Source organism: Pseudorasbora parva, chromosome 1 (assembly GCF_024679245.1).
Source record: "Pseudorasbora parva isolate DD20220531a chromosome 1, ASM2467924v1, whole genome shotgun sequence".
Classification (NCBI taxonomy): domain Eukaryota; kingdom Metazoa; phylum Chordata; class Actinopteri; order Cypriniformes; family Gobionidae; genus Pseudorasbora; species Pseudorasbora parva.
In genome coordinates this window covers 40,583,205-40,596,709 of record NC_090172.1, presented here as the reverse complement: position 1 = coordinate 40,596,709, position 13,505 = coordinate 40,583,205, and the positions used below count along the sequence as shown (strand labels likewise).

Sequence of the window (13,505 nt, the reverse complement as noted above, 5' to 3'; positions counted from 1 at the left end):
AAAAACTCTCCGAAACTTGTGAGAAACCGGAAGGAGTATTTTTAACACAGAAATACTCCATCAAACGTCCAACATTAGTTTTTGAAACTTTGTCTATGTTTAGGATGGGAATCCAAGTCTTTAACAGTGTAAAAAGCTCAGTATGCATGAAACGGCATTTCAACGATCAAAGTACGCTGTTCTTCTGAACAATGTCTTGAACGACCCATTTTCCTCAGCTTTCAAATGCATGTTCAACAAGTGTTGGCTTCATCCTTAAATAGGGGCCACCTGATTCACACCTGTTTCTTCACAAAATTGATGACCTCAGTGATTGAATGCCACACTGCTATTTTTTTGAACACACCCCTTTCAACTAATTCAACTAATTGCCCAATTGCACAGCCTTAAGAGTGTGCATATCATGAATGCTGGGTCTTGTTTGTTTTCTGACAATCTACTGAACCTACTGGTAACTTGTTTGCCACGTAGCAATAAAAAATATACTAAAAACCTTGATTATTCTGGTTAGTCACATTGTACTGCTATTATTTTGAACAAGACTGTATATCACATGCCAAATGCAGGGTTTAGCCTAGAAAACTATGACACAATTAAGTTTAAAATACAGGATCTACCAAACAATTTTGTGAGCAGCCAAGTGTACTGCATGCATGATATTCATGTTTCATTTCTCAGATTTTTCTCACCAAATGCCCACACATACCATCATTCTCCTACACTCAAACCTCTCTTCCTCACAGTCCAGTGGGTCTAATGCTTTATCCCACAGCCATTTACAACCAACTAATACAGCGCAATATCACACACACAATTCCAGAAGTCAGAAAGTAAAGGTCTTGTTGCACCAGTGTCAACGTCAGATTCAGCCACCTTTGTTTAGGTTTAATTGCACAACACTGTCATACGAGTTTGAATGTGGTTCAAACAGGCAGGTAAAGAAGCCTGCAAAGTGAGCTCACTATTTTTAAACATATCAACCTTTTTCCTACACCCCATGACACTTTGCACTAATTATAAGAATAACATTAAACAATCAGTAAAAGGCTCAGTCTATGAACACAATAATAAGCTTTTTTTTAACTGGGTAAACTTAAGTGACTATTTTATTCACCCTTCAATCACTGAACTTTAAATAGAAAATTTAAAGTGTAAAAGCATTAACAAATTACTTTCAACAGTAATCTGAACAAAACAAAAGCTCGATTTTTCGCAGCAATATTACACAAATATTTAATATCACTGTAGTAAAATATGTCTGTATTATGTAACACACGCTGCCTTAATTAAAAATGTTCATTAACTTAAGCATTGAGTGATAATATTTTAAAGTGCTTTTAGTCATTTTTATAGATTTAACTGCTTTAGAAACATTTCAGTCAACACTGCTAATAGGGATTAGAAGTTAAAAGGGGAGACAATTAAATTTTTAACCAGCCATGTGAAAACATACCTGGAAAAAGATGCAAGAATTTAGGGAGAAAAAGACGAGATTCTCTTAGTGCATTCCTGTGAATAATTCATGGGATATATCGTGAAGTAAATCAGGAGAGCAAACCGCAAGTGCACAGTATGTTGTCTTTTTTCATACTGTTACAGTGGAATACAAAGTAAAAAAATAATCAGGAGGGAAAAAAACGCATTCGACTGAAAAGAGCTCTTGCTACAGATATTCTTGAGATACCATATCACATTAAAATACCAAGTGTTACGTTATTCTTAATTCTGACGTATGAAAATAAAGCATTAAGGCAAATTGACATCTTATTAAGTCAAACTGACTGATAATAACTATTTGTAGTGCAATCTTATCATTTTAAAATGATTTGTTTCAGTCTTTTTGAGTGGAAGTTCCCCAAACCGGAAGTGCCTCCCATAATTAAAAACTTAGTAGGCTGGAAAAAGGTGGACATGGGGTTCATTCAAGTGAATTTAATGGGATAGTTCACCCAAAACTCACCTGTACAGACTGTACTTCCATTGTACAGACAATTATTTTTTTTTTTTTTTATCAAAATAGGTCTATCGTATTTTGTGTTCCACCGAAAAAAGAAAGCCATAAAGATTTGGAACACCATGAGGACGAGTAAATTATGGGGCAAATTTTGGGTGGCCTATCCCTTTAACGGTATTTTGCCATTTTAAAGTTCAGACCAAATTTCAGTAGCAAAGGTTCTTTAGCTGTATTGTAATATCATTCTGAGATTAACAGATCAAACAGATTAACAGAAGACTTGGAGAAGTCTTGCTTATGTCACCAGAGATATGTTTGTTGTTTTCAGCAGAAGGTTCAGTAATTACATTTTCATTAAACATTATGAGATCAAACCTTTTTTAAAACGGCAACAACAAATGCACGTAGTAAATTGTTCACACTAATTATAGTAGCTAGAAAATATAGAGTGTATATTAATTTCTTGCCATATTTAAGAAAGAATCCACAACCTGTTGAGGCATGTTGAATGTATAGTCAAGCAGTGGAATCCTGCATATGAATACATTTATAATCAACACATTCAAGAAATAATTAAAGCAAAAAATGTACATTATACTAGGCTATTTCACTATGCTAATTTAATCATAAATGTAAGGTATTTTGCTATAATAAGACATTTTATATATTACACACAAAAAAAATTAAACTACCCCAATAATATATTCAACCTCAATGTATACAATTATTGTATTTAGCAGTCACTAGGAAGTTTTGTGAGTAAAGCACAACAGACGTGATCGTTAGAAAGCTATTGTGGTGGGTTGCATATCAACCTGGTATGATGACATTGCAGGCAGTGATTTGATGGCTAAATTTCATAAATATAAGTATGGTAATCATGATATTATTACATCATCATACTCAAAACACTTGATCTGTTTGACTCACATGTAGTCTGAGTTTGATGAAGTTCCAAACAAATAAATTGCGGCAAGTTAAATTCTAATAATCCCCAGCTCTGTGTTTAGGGGGAAATGAACACTGCAAAAAAGAGACCCTGTGAAAAAGAACACAGCTGAAATCTGACCATCTATTGAAGGGCTTATTAAAAAAGTGCACCTGATTAGGGGAGGTCAGTGAATTAATAAGCGCACACAACACAAATAGCACAAAGGTTACGACCGTTTGGTGTACGATCAAAAAAGAAGGTGAATTATTTACTTACAGGCTATATAATGCAAATTTATGGGTTAGAGTTTTTGTCTTAGGGGGGCATAGAAAGAAGAATACTTCATTCTCATTTCTTCTGAAAAACATTTAAAATCTTTTTCGTTTTCCAGAGTGTGTGTGTGTGTGTGTGTGTGTGTGTGTGTGTGTGTGTGTGTGTGTGTGTGTGTGTGTGTGTGTGTGTGTGTGTGTGTGTGTGTGTGTGTGAGTATGTATTTTGGCTCCTGCTGCTCAGGGTAAATCTGTGCCAGGTACATGCTCTAATATTGCTTCATGCAGGTGATCCAGCCAAATATTCTTCAAGGTCATGCAGATTTTTACTTATTAAAAACAGAAAGGAGAACATAAAATGCCACATATAATAGCACAAAACATGAAGATGTTTGTGTGTTTCTCCAATGGTGAAACAGAAAAGCATTTTTTTAGGGCTCAGGTGTGTAGCATGTTAATTTGAGCATTTGTGTAGGGGTGTTTGTGGTCTGTCTTTGGGGCTCAGGTGCACATGGGTCCAAGATGAAGATCATCTTTCCTGAAGTGTAATTTCAGAGAATGAAGGTGATTCAGAGACAGAATCCCTCCGTCATTTTGCATGCCTGTCTGTCTGTCTGCTGCTGCGACTGAAGGCCAACAAACAGTTGAAGAGTCACAAACACTACCCCCAATTTCACATGTATGCACACTCTCTTTCTCTATAGCTAAGAGCCCAGAACACAATTAGTGTGCCAGCTTTTCCTCCATCTCTCTTTCTCTGGTCCACCCCTCCCCCACCATCTCCAGCCCTGCAGCTCATTGGCGGAAGATCAACACTCACATACCTCAGTGCTTTGTGTTTCACCAACACAGCTCCAGCGGTGAGCGCGCACACATACATCCGTGTAACCATACCATCATAGCATGATCTAAAGGGTTTGAATATGACAGCAGTAAATAGCAAAGTCCCCAGCAGAGCCACTTAACTGTCTACAATTACACTACACACAAACAGAACTACAGATGATGCGTGTGCTTCTCAGTGGAGCTCCTTCAGAGAAGAAGGAACAAGTGATTGAACATTGAGACCACAAAAGCCTAAAATATGATGAACAGGTGCAGTTTAGTGCAGTATTATTATTCAAAAAAGTAATGTCCTTTTTACTGTTCTATCAAATAATTAATTACAAGTTAATATATTTTTGGAGAAAGAGCACAACACAGTCAGACTACTGATATTTTCTAAACTACTGATCATTCGTATATTTATGTCTGATAAATGATATGCAGAACCGATTTTTATTTAAAGGGTTACTTCAGCGATTAGCCTATGGCTTTGTATCAATAGAGACCCTGGAGTATATTCGAATGATTGTGCTTCCCCCCCTCATATCCCCCTCAGACAAGAGATTTATGCATTTTATTTCTGGAAAAACTCCTCTCATGATGCAAATATCGTCAATTTGCGTAGCAGGAATTGTTGGCCAGAGGCTAAAGACTACAGCCAGCAGAGGGAGCCATTTCCGAATGTTTTCAACTCCCGCGTGGGGGATGGGAGATCACACTCACAGCACTCTGCTCACAGCTGCAGCCTCAGGCATTCATGTTTAAACGCTGTGGCCAGCAGTATGTCTTTCAACTTCTCAAACTAATTCCTATGAAAGTGAAAATGCGCCAGACTGAACATGTGCTGTGAATCTATCCCGCGGACGCGTTTACCTTAGCTCTCATCACGAGCTCATCCATGACTGTATTCTGACTCCTGCAGCGTTTTGGGCTGTGAGACTCCCTCAGCGGCTAAATCACATATTGAACAGACACGTTCAGTTTTTAATTGTAGTGTCTGTTCTCTAACTGAACTGATTTTGTGAAGATGATCGCAGTCGTGGTGGGAAAGTGAAAGTGATTCAGTTATCTAGTAGCGTGGCTTTGGGAATGGCCTCACAGGGCAGAAAAGCATTCTGGGAATTGTTGTCTTTCATCCCCATGAAACAAAATACGTTTTCTGTCTTTTCTCAGTCTAGAAAGCACCAAATTAAAAAATTATTTCACATTTCTACTACATTAATGACCTAAAGTTAAAATACAGATTCATCTTCCCAGCGCTGAACTCCTTTAATGTATCTGTTTGTGTTCCATTTTATTTTCACATTATGAATTTAAAAAAAGTTTATAACAACAGCAGCACCATAGCTTGACAAGCCAGACCCACATCAAGATGTTTGGTCTGGAAACTCACCATAGACAGGGCTCAATCCGAGGGGCGGGATAAACGGTTGTCTTTCAAACTCCCTCTGCACGCGATAGGATAGCGTTACCACCAACCAGAGCAATGAAGGTGAAACAGAGCTTGTTGATAGACTAAACATTCACTGTATCCGGTCGGCTAAACTCCGAACACATCTTCCCTTTTTAAGAATGACTTCAGTGCCGTTCTTTTTTCTTTTCTCAGAGAAAAGCTTAACTCCAAGTCTTCCAGGATCGTGGTCAAAGCTGATTCGAAAGGCCGCCGTTCGCCAGTTTCTGTGTTTACTAGAAGCACACAAACGCAACTCGGCAGTCGTCATTATGGCCCCCGCCCGCTGACTCTATACACGATGTGATTGGCCTGTCCAGATTCTGAGGAATACAGCTCAGACGTGTATTGAGAGTTCCTAGACGACACTTGCGGGCAAATTAAATTTGCTGCCGCTAGGGTGCGTCTAGATTTCTAGGCTAGCAGCACCAGCAACGATAGCAACAAAAGGTGAAATTAACTGAGAAAGTGTAATGTTTTCAAATTAAGATTATAAAAAGCGGGAGTCTTTGCACAACTAATAATTTGTTAAAACTACCATTTAAAATTAAGGTTTTGGGGGCGTTTATTATAGGCTAAAGAGTAAAGTCAAATAGACTGAGTTCACAAGAATAATTATACATTTTTAGGAAAATAAAAAACAACAGTAAATACATTACATTAGGGTATACTTCGTATGTTATAACGTTTTTGTATACAAGCTATAATTGCACTCTGTTAATCTAATTGTTTACAAGAAACGTAGGGTAGGTAAGACGATTTTCGGAGAGGTTAGCAATAGCGAGCTATAGCTTTGAAAGCTAAAGATCCCACCCTCCATTCAGAGCATCTCCAAAACCATGCCTTCTCTAAAACACATAAACACGTAAAGCAGGGAGCAAACAAAATTTTATGTGCTTTTCTGAAAGCACATAAAAATGAACATAAACACTTGTATCCCCTGAGCACTGTATCACCTGACTGCAGCAGATTCATTTTGGCATTGATAGTGTTGCCATTGAAAAGCATAAATTTGAGTCTCGAACCGCTCCAAATACGTCACGAGTTTCCATCTCTTAGAAATTACATGGCATTAATGCAGCATAAACACTCCCGCCACGCTCCACTTTATTCCTATGGGTGACATCAAGCGACTTCAACGCTTCAGCACGCAGAAATGACGGGAAGCTTCACAACATCGCTTCAGTCGCGTCGCAAAGTGGATCTCCACCGTTCACTGCTGTCAGGACTTCACCAAATCATACCAAAGAAGTGTGTTTTTGACGGAGCGGTCCCAGCAATAAAGGTTCGGTCCTGCTTTGGAAGCAGCCGGTGAGTAAAACTGCTTCAAATGTCTGTGCTGTTGGCTACCGTCGCATGAGTAAACATCAGTAAACGACACGATTGAGTGCTTCGTCATTCAAATGCGCTAACGGACTCCATTGTTGTTCTGTATAACGTTACACTAGTCTGACGTGCAAAACCATTTTGCTTGCTACTGCTAAGGTTTAATCACATACAATAGTCCATAAACCGAATCATGTCCTCATAAACTGCGAGTAAACCCACACAAATGTTGACAGGCCACTAAATACCACATACCACAGAGATGGACGTCCTGCTGTTGCTGTTTCTCCTGTTCAATTTATTTCAGCCTCCGAATGATTCTGGATCATACATCTATTAGCTGAGATTGATAGCCATGAGTTTCTCCACGCTTGAGGACGTCACCGCTTTGCGTGCTCGTCATTCTTTAGCTCCGCCCACACGATACGCCTCCAGGCGCTCGTTTTTTTCCAGAAAGACTCGGTACAGCCCATATTTCTTTTATAAATATAATAAAACTAAAGACTTTTTGGAGATATGAAGGATGTAATACTACTCTATAGTTACTCAAGATTGACATGAGATTGACTGAAACTGAGTGTTTCACCCCCCTTTAACATGGACGCCGGAAAAAATATGCGCTGCTCACGCGCCGCTCACGCTTGCGGTGTGAAACTGCCATAAGTTCCACTAAATTCTATTTTATCTTTACTCACATACCACAATTTAAATGACAATACCGAAATATACACAACATTGCTGTTCCTATTTCCCACAAAAATAGAAATGGGGTATGCCTTAAAAATACTGTTGGTACATTTCAAAACTATTTAAAAAGAAAAAGTGAACCAACACTGCCGTTAATGGGTCAATCAGACACTTATCGACAGATGCCGACAATTTCCCAATGGCTACATAATCAGCCTGAATGATACATCGGTCTATCATGATCATTGAGTCCCTGAGTCAATTAAGTTCAGTTTTGAAAACTTCCAAATTATTTGCTATAAACAGGAGGATGGAGTAAGTGGAGTAGGATACGCCAGCTTTCTGAGCCCACATGGCATTCTTACACATATGTTGATGAAGCAGGTGCAGATCGAGCCACTACTAATCACTAATGCATTCCAAAAAAAAACTTTTCCTGATGTAATAATGTGTGTCCTTGTGTAATACCTTCACTTCAGGAACAGCCAGCTCTATTAAATATCTCAAACACACCCAGAGTCCGGACATTCAGATCTAAAGCTGTCCCATCTCTTCATGTTCTAAACATTTCCAAACAACTAACTGCAAAAAAACTAGTGACAGTTGTAGGGTGGTAAAAAAAAGAGAGAGAAGGGTCAAGATAAGATTTACTTGATTAGCATGGCCGTACACATATATTAAAGTCTTGATGGAACAGAAGTATCAAGAGATATTTTCTTCCATATTGTAATGTAAATTTGAGTGGAATGGATTATTGTAAAAGAAAAAAAATGTAAGGCAAGGATTTGGATCTATCCATCGGTTGTTGATTAGATTTTAAGATTTGGCTGTTGCAATAATATTTTTGGGTTTCTGTGAATATTTTGGTTTTAAAACAGACTTGGAGAAGTCCAGCATACATCACCTGAGGAAAGTCTTAGATTAAAGGGGGGTTCTAATGCTATTTCACGCATTCTGACTTATTTACACTGTTAAAGTGTTGAATTTTCATGCTAAACATGACCAAAATGTATTTTTAGGTATGACAGTATTTCTATGCCAAATACACTCCTTCAAGATTTGTATACGTTCTGGAACGTTTTTTCCAAGTAAGGCAACTTTATGACGCCAAATTCGCCAATAAGGGCAGAATTCCTTTTATGGGCACTTCTCCCGGATGAGCACGTATGCACGTCAACCAGAGCACGAGCACATCCATCAATAAGCTTCATTCGGGTTACAGAAGCTGTCGGCAGCGCTGTCCTTTTGATTTTAGACCACAAAATCAACAATGTCACTAAAGAAGTGTGATTTTGGTTGTGAGGGAAAGATAAGCTTCCCAGATAACCCAGCGTTAAGGAAACAGTGGATGTTTTGTTTTTTCAGAGCAGCAACTGAGTTCTGCAAGTGTGTTTGTTTGTTCCCAGTCAAAACCACAGGAAGTGAAACTGCATCAAATGTCATGTGTGTTTGGTATTGTCTGGCTATCAACAGACCAAGCTCAATTTGAGATTAAACATTGGTCTGGGGAGTCTGCTCTGTATTGTCTACTGCACAAGGGGTGTGATAAACGAGCATTATTCGAATGACTCTGTACGCAATTGGATAGTCCTTAAACCTGACCACAAGAGGCGCAATCAACAGGCAACGACCCATCATTTCTCTACCAGTCATCATGTTAAACCCGGCAATAGCGTGCCAGGTGGATAAGCCAGTCTGCGATTGGTTCCCGCAAAAGTGTAACAGAAGAATGTACGGGTTTCCAGACTGAGTTGCAGGGCAAAATCAAATGTAACAACACAAACGTATAGTAAATCGAAGTTTTTGATAATCCCATCATATATTGTGTGTGTGTGTGTGTGTGTTTGTGTGTGTGTGTGTGTGTGTGTGTGCCCCCCTTTAGCCCCTATCTTTAGCCCCCACCCACTGCACATATCCACAAGCTTGAATGTTTTCGGAAACAATCGATACATTGTATGTCTTTTATAACTATGATAAAACTAACGACTCTTCAGAGATATGAAGGATGCAATACTACTCTAAAGGTAGTCAAGGTTAACATGAGATTCAAAGAAACTGTGGGTTATGCACCTTTTAATTGTACACTTTTAGTATTGCAAGGTTAATAATAAATAATAATAAAATATGAAACATACATGGATGAATAAGATCTATAACCTGCATTTACAAAACACCCTCAAGTACAAACAAATCACAGACAGCATGAGAAGATTAGTGCTTCTTAGTATCCTCTTTCTTTAGTCAGTCTGCATGTGCATCACTGTCTCTTGGCAGGTTTAAAAACATAAAATCTAATTTGTTGGCCATGTGGAGCTCATTGGGTCTTAAATCTAAACCTCATTCATCTATAATGCTGTGATGTAGTGTGAAGCATGCTGAGAGGTGACAGGAAGAGTTTAATACACAATTAAGAGGACAGTCCTTGTCCAAACACTGCATGAGTGCTGAGCTGACTACACATATTTATAAAGCCATAATAGCAGCAAATGACCCCAGATCAGTAGGATGATTCCACATTTTCTGGTAGAAATTTTTCTATTCCAGTATTGGGATATGTGCTGCATTGTGTGTGAGAACGTGCAGTGTGAGCTAAACCCCCAGGAAATTGGTACAGGAGCTAGAGCCAGGTAAGAGAACATCTGCTGAAGGGAGATATAAAACACGCGCGCACACACACACACACACACACAGAACCAAAATCCCCACCTTAATCACCTCTGTGTTGATGGAGGCTATTTGTGTGGACAGAGATAGCTGACTACAGCCTGAGAGGGAATGAGCACATCAGTATGAGTGTGCGTGGAACTCATCAAATGGTTAAAATAATAAAACAAGGAATACGTTTACACCCAGAATACTGATAATTCCTGCAGAAAAAAAACTCACATGCTTTAAAAACAGCTCAGGTTACATCAACTCTTACCTAATAACTATTATATAAATCAGAAGATACAAATGCTCCTGTGGGAATCAACACAATTCCTCTGACTGAAAATGTAAGAAAGTCTAAGGAATTGTGAAGTTAAATAATCTGATCCATGACTCAGATATCCCTTTTGGGATTAATTAAAGGGGGGGTGAAACACTCAGTTTCAGTCAATCTCATGTCAATCTTGAGTAACTATAGAGTAGTATTGCATCCTTCATATCTCCTAAAAGTCTTTAGTTTTATTATATTTATAAAAATATGGGCTGTACCGAGTCTTTCCGGAAAAAAACGAGCGCCTGGAGGCGTATCGTGTGGGCGGAGCTAAAGAATGACAAGTGCAAAGCGGTGACGTCCTCAAGCGTGGAGAAACCCATGGCTATCACAGATAATGATCCAGAATAATTCGGAGGCTAAAATAAATTGAACAGGAGAAACGGTCAGTCTCTGTGGTATGTACTGTATTTAGTGGCCTGTCAACATTTGTGTCTTTACTCGCAGTTTATGAGGACATGATTCGGTTTATGGAGCAGTAGCAAGCAAAACGGTTTTGCACGTCAGACTAGTGTACATAGAACAACAATAGAGTCCGTTAGCGCATTTGAATGACGAAGCACGCGATCGTGTCGTTTACTGATGTTTACTAATGCGACGATAGCCAACAGCACAGACATTTGAAGCAGTTTTACTCACCGGCTGCTTCCAAAGCAGGACTGAACCTTTATCGCTGGGACCGCTCCGTCAAAAACACACTTCTTTGGTATGATTTGGTGAAGTCCTGACAGCAGTGAACGGTGCAGATCCACTTTTGCGTCGCGTCTGAAGCGATGTTGTGAAGCTTCCCGTCATTTCTGTGTTCAAATCGGGTTCAAATGCAGCACTGCCTTCCCGGAATGCTGTGCTGAAGCGTTGAAGTCGCTTGATGTCACCCATAGAAATAAAGTGGAGCGCGGCGCCTGGATCTGCACCTGATTGTTTATGGGCGTGCATTTCCTCTCTCGCTCTAGTCACACGTGCGCGCACCCTTCCGGGAGAAGAGCCCGTACGGCCCATACAAGGACCTTCCGCTCTATTAACGTCAAGTCGACCCATACTCTGAAAAAACTCTCCGAAACTTGTGAGAAACCGGAAGGAGTATTTTTAACACAGAAATACTCCATCAAACATCCAACATTAGTTTTTGAAACTTTGTCTATGTTTAGGATGGGAATCCAAGTCTTTAACAGTGTAAAAAGCTCAGTATGCATGAAACGGCATTTCACCCCCCCTTTAAATTCAGTCTTAACCCAAAATGAGACTGAGCAATTCTTAAATAAATAACAAAACATGAGTGATTTGTTGAATACAGTCTAGACCACCCAACATATCACTCCGGTAATTCAATGGACTCAATGAACAATCACTTCTATAATTTATTGAATGAAATGTTTAACCGCAAGGCTTTAAAACGCATGCAAATAATGAACTTTCATGATTGTGAATAACTAACTAACACCCCCTAACTTTAGTGCATATATGATTGGATATTTGCTCATATCAGGCACACTCAAACAGAGACAAAATAAACTGAGAGATATATTTCAAACGGAGAGAAATAGAAATAATTAATTAAATGTAAAAAAAATGTAAAAAAAAAAAAAAAAAAAATGAAATTCACAAGCACGTAATGAACCATGAATGCCGTACCGAACGGTTCAGTATTGTTTTTAGAATAGCATCCCTAGCAAGTATCCTTGTAAACATATTCAGTTATATCTTAAATTAATGTAAAAAGTTGAGAAATAAAATGCATGTGTACCAGTATTCTGTACTGATCCATGCAGCTCTTGAAATGACAGTAGCCCTAATATTCCTACTGTGCTGCTGTCTGTTTTAATTTGAACAACAAAAGACAAAAATCGCTCACTACACTACAATAACTTTTTTTAAGCTTTAAGGATTTATATATATTTAATTTATACAATGAGGAATATATTTTACATTTGGTTACATTATTTCTGTACCTGAAAACTACTGTTAGATCTAAGCACTGTTTATTTCATATGCATCTTTTTTGTGTTGTAGCTGAATGTTAAATGGATCCAATCCATGTTCAATAGAAATTATTTGATGATGCAGCAATGACAAGTATTAGAATGGGCCAATAGTTGTTTGTCAAAATGCTTATCAGCCAAAAAAAATTCCTATCAGTGCACCTCTATATATTATAATAAAACATAATTTGTTGTTATCGGCAGTTATTAGAAATACAGAAAGAATTTGCTAATACCACAGTCTGCTATTGGAGAATACTATAAAGAAAGATAATGTAGCACTGAGATTTTACCGGAAATAGTCAGCATGCATAGAGTCTATAGAGTTTACCAGGAACACTGCAAAAAAATGATTTTCTTACTTAGTATTTTTGTCTTGTTTCTAGTCTAAACATCTTAAAATTCTTAAAACAAGAAGTATTTACTTAGACAAGCTAAATTAATTGTCTTGTTTTGGGGAAAAAATAACTCAAAATTAAAAGAGAGGTTTTGCTTAAAATAAGCAAAATAATCTGCCAGTCGGGTAAGCAAAATAATCTTTTAAATAATATTTGCTTACCCCACTGGGAAAATCTTTTAAGCAAAAACTCTCTTAATTTGAGTTATTTTTCCCCAAAACAAGACAATAATTTTTTACTTATCCAGTAAATGTTTCTTAATGTAAGAATGTTTAGAAATTGTGACTAGAAACAAGACAAAAATACTAAGTGAGAAAAACATTTTTTGCAGTGAAGGAACAGTCTGAATCTTTGCCAAATGCCTCAAAGCACCAAAAAGTTAACTAAATATACAGCTCAGATTGGACTGCATCACACATTCTAAGGGTGTGTTCAGACTTGGCATGTTTGGTTTGATTAAAATGAACCATGGTACGATTCCTCTGTTAGTGCGGTGCATTTGAATAGTGTGATCACTGCCATCCGAACCCTGGTACGCAGTCTTGCGCACCAAACAAGTGGAGCGAAACCACTGAAAAGATGGATCGTGGTCCACTTCTTAAATGAACTCTAGAGCCATTCGAATGAAATATGAATGCAACACAGAGCAAAGATATGTATAAAAAATATATATATATAAAAAAAGGAAGACCCTAAAAAGGACAAA

General features: G+C 38.2%; 1 protein-coding gene across 3 annotated transcripts in view; it reads right to left on the bottom strand.

Annotated features, from left to right (window-relative positions):
- Positions 1 to 13,505, bottom strand: part of pias1a (protein inhibitor of activated STAT, 1a) — a 49,100-nt gene that overhangs the window by 33,155 nt on the left and 2,440 nt on the right. The window contains exon 1 of one of the 3 annotated variants that reach the window (XM_067440500.1): positions 3,979 to 4,001. The exons of the other annotated variants lie outside the window; for them this stretch is intronic. The gene's annotated coding sequence lies outside the window, so the exon portion shown is untranslated. Of the gene's footprint in view, positions 1 to 3,978; positions 4,002 to 13,505 lie in introns of those variants that run through there. 3 annotated transcript variants of the gene reach the window in all.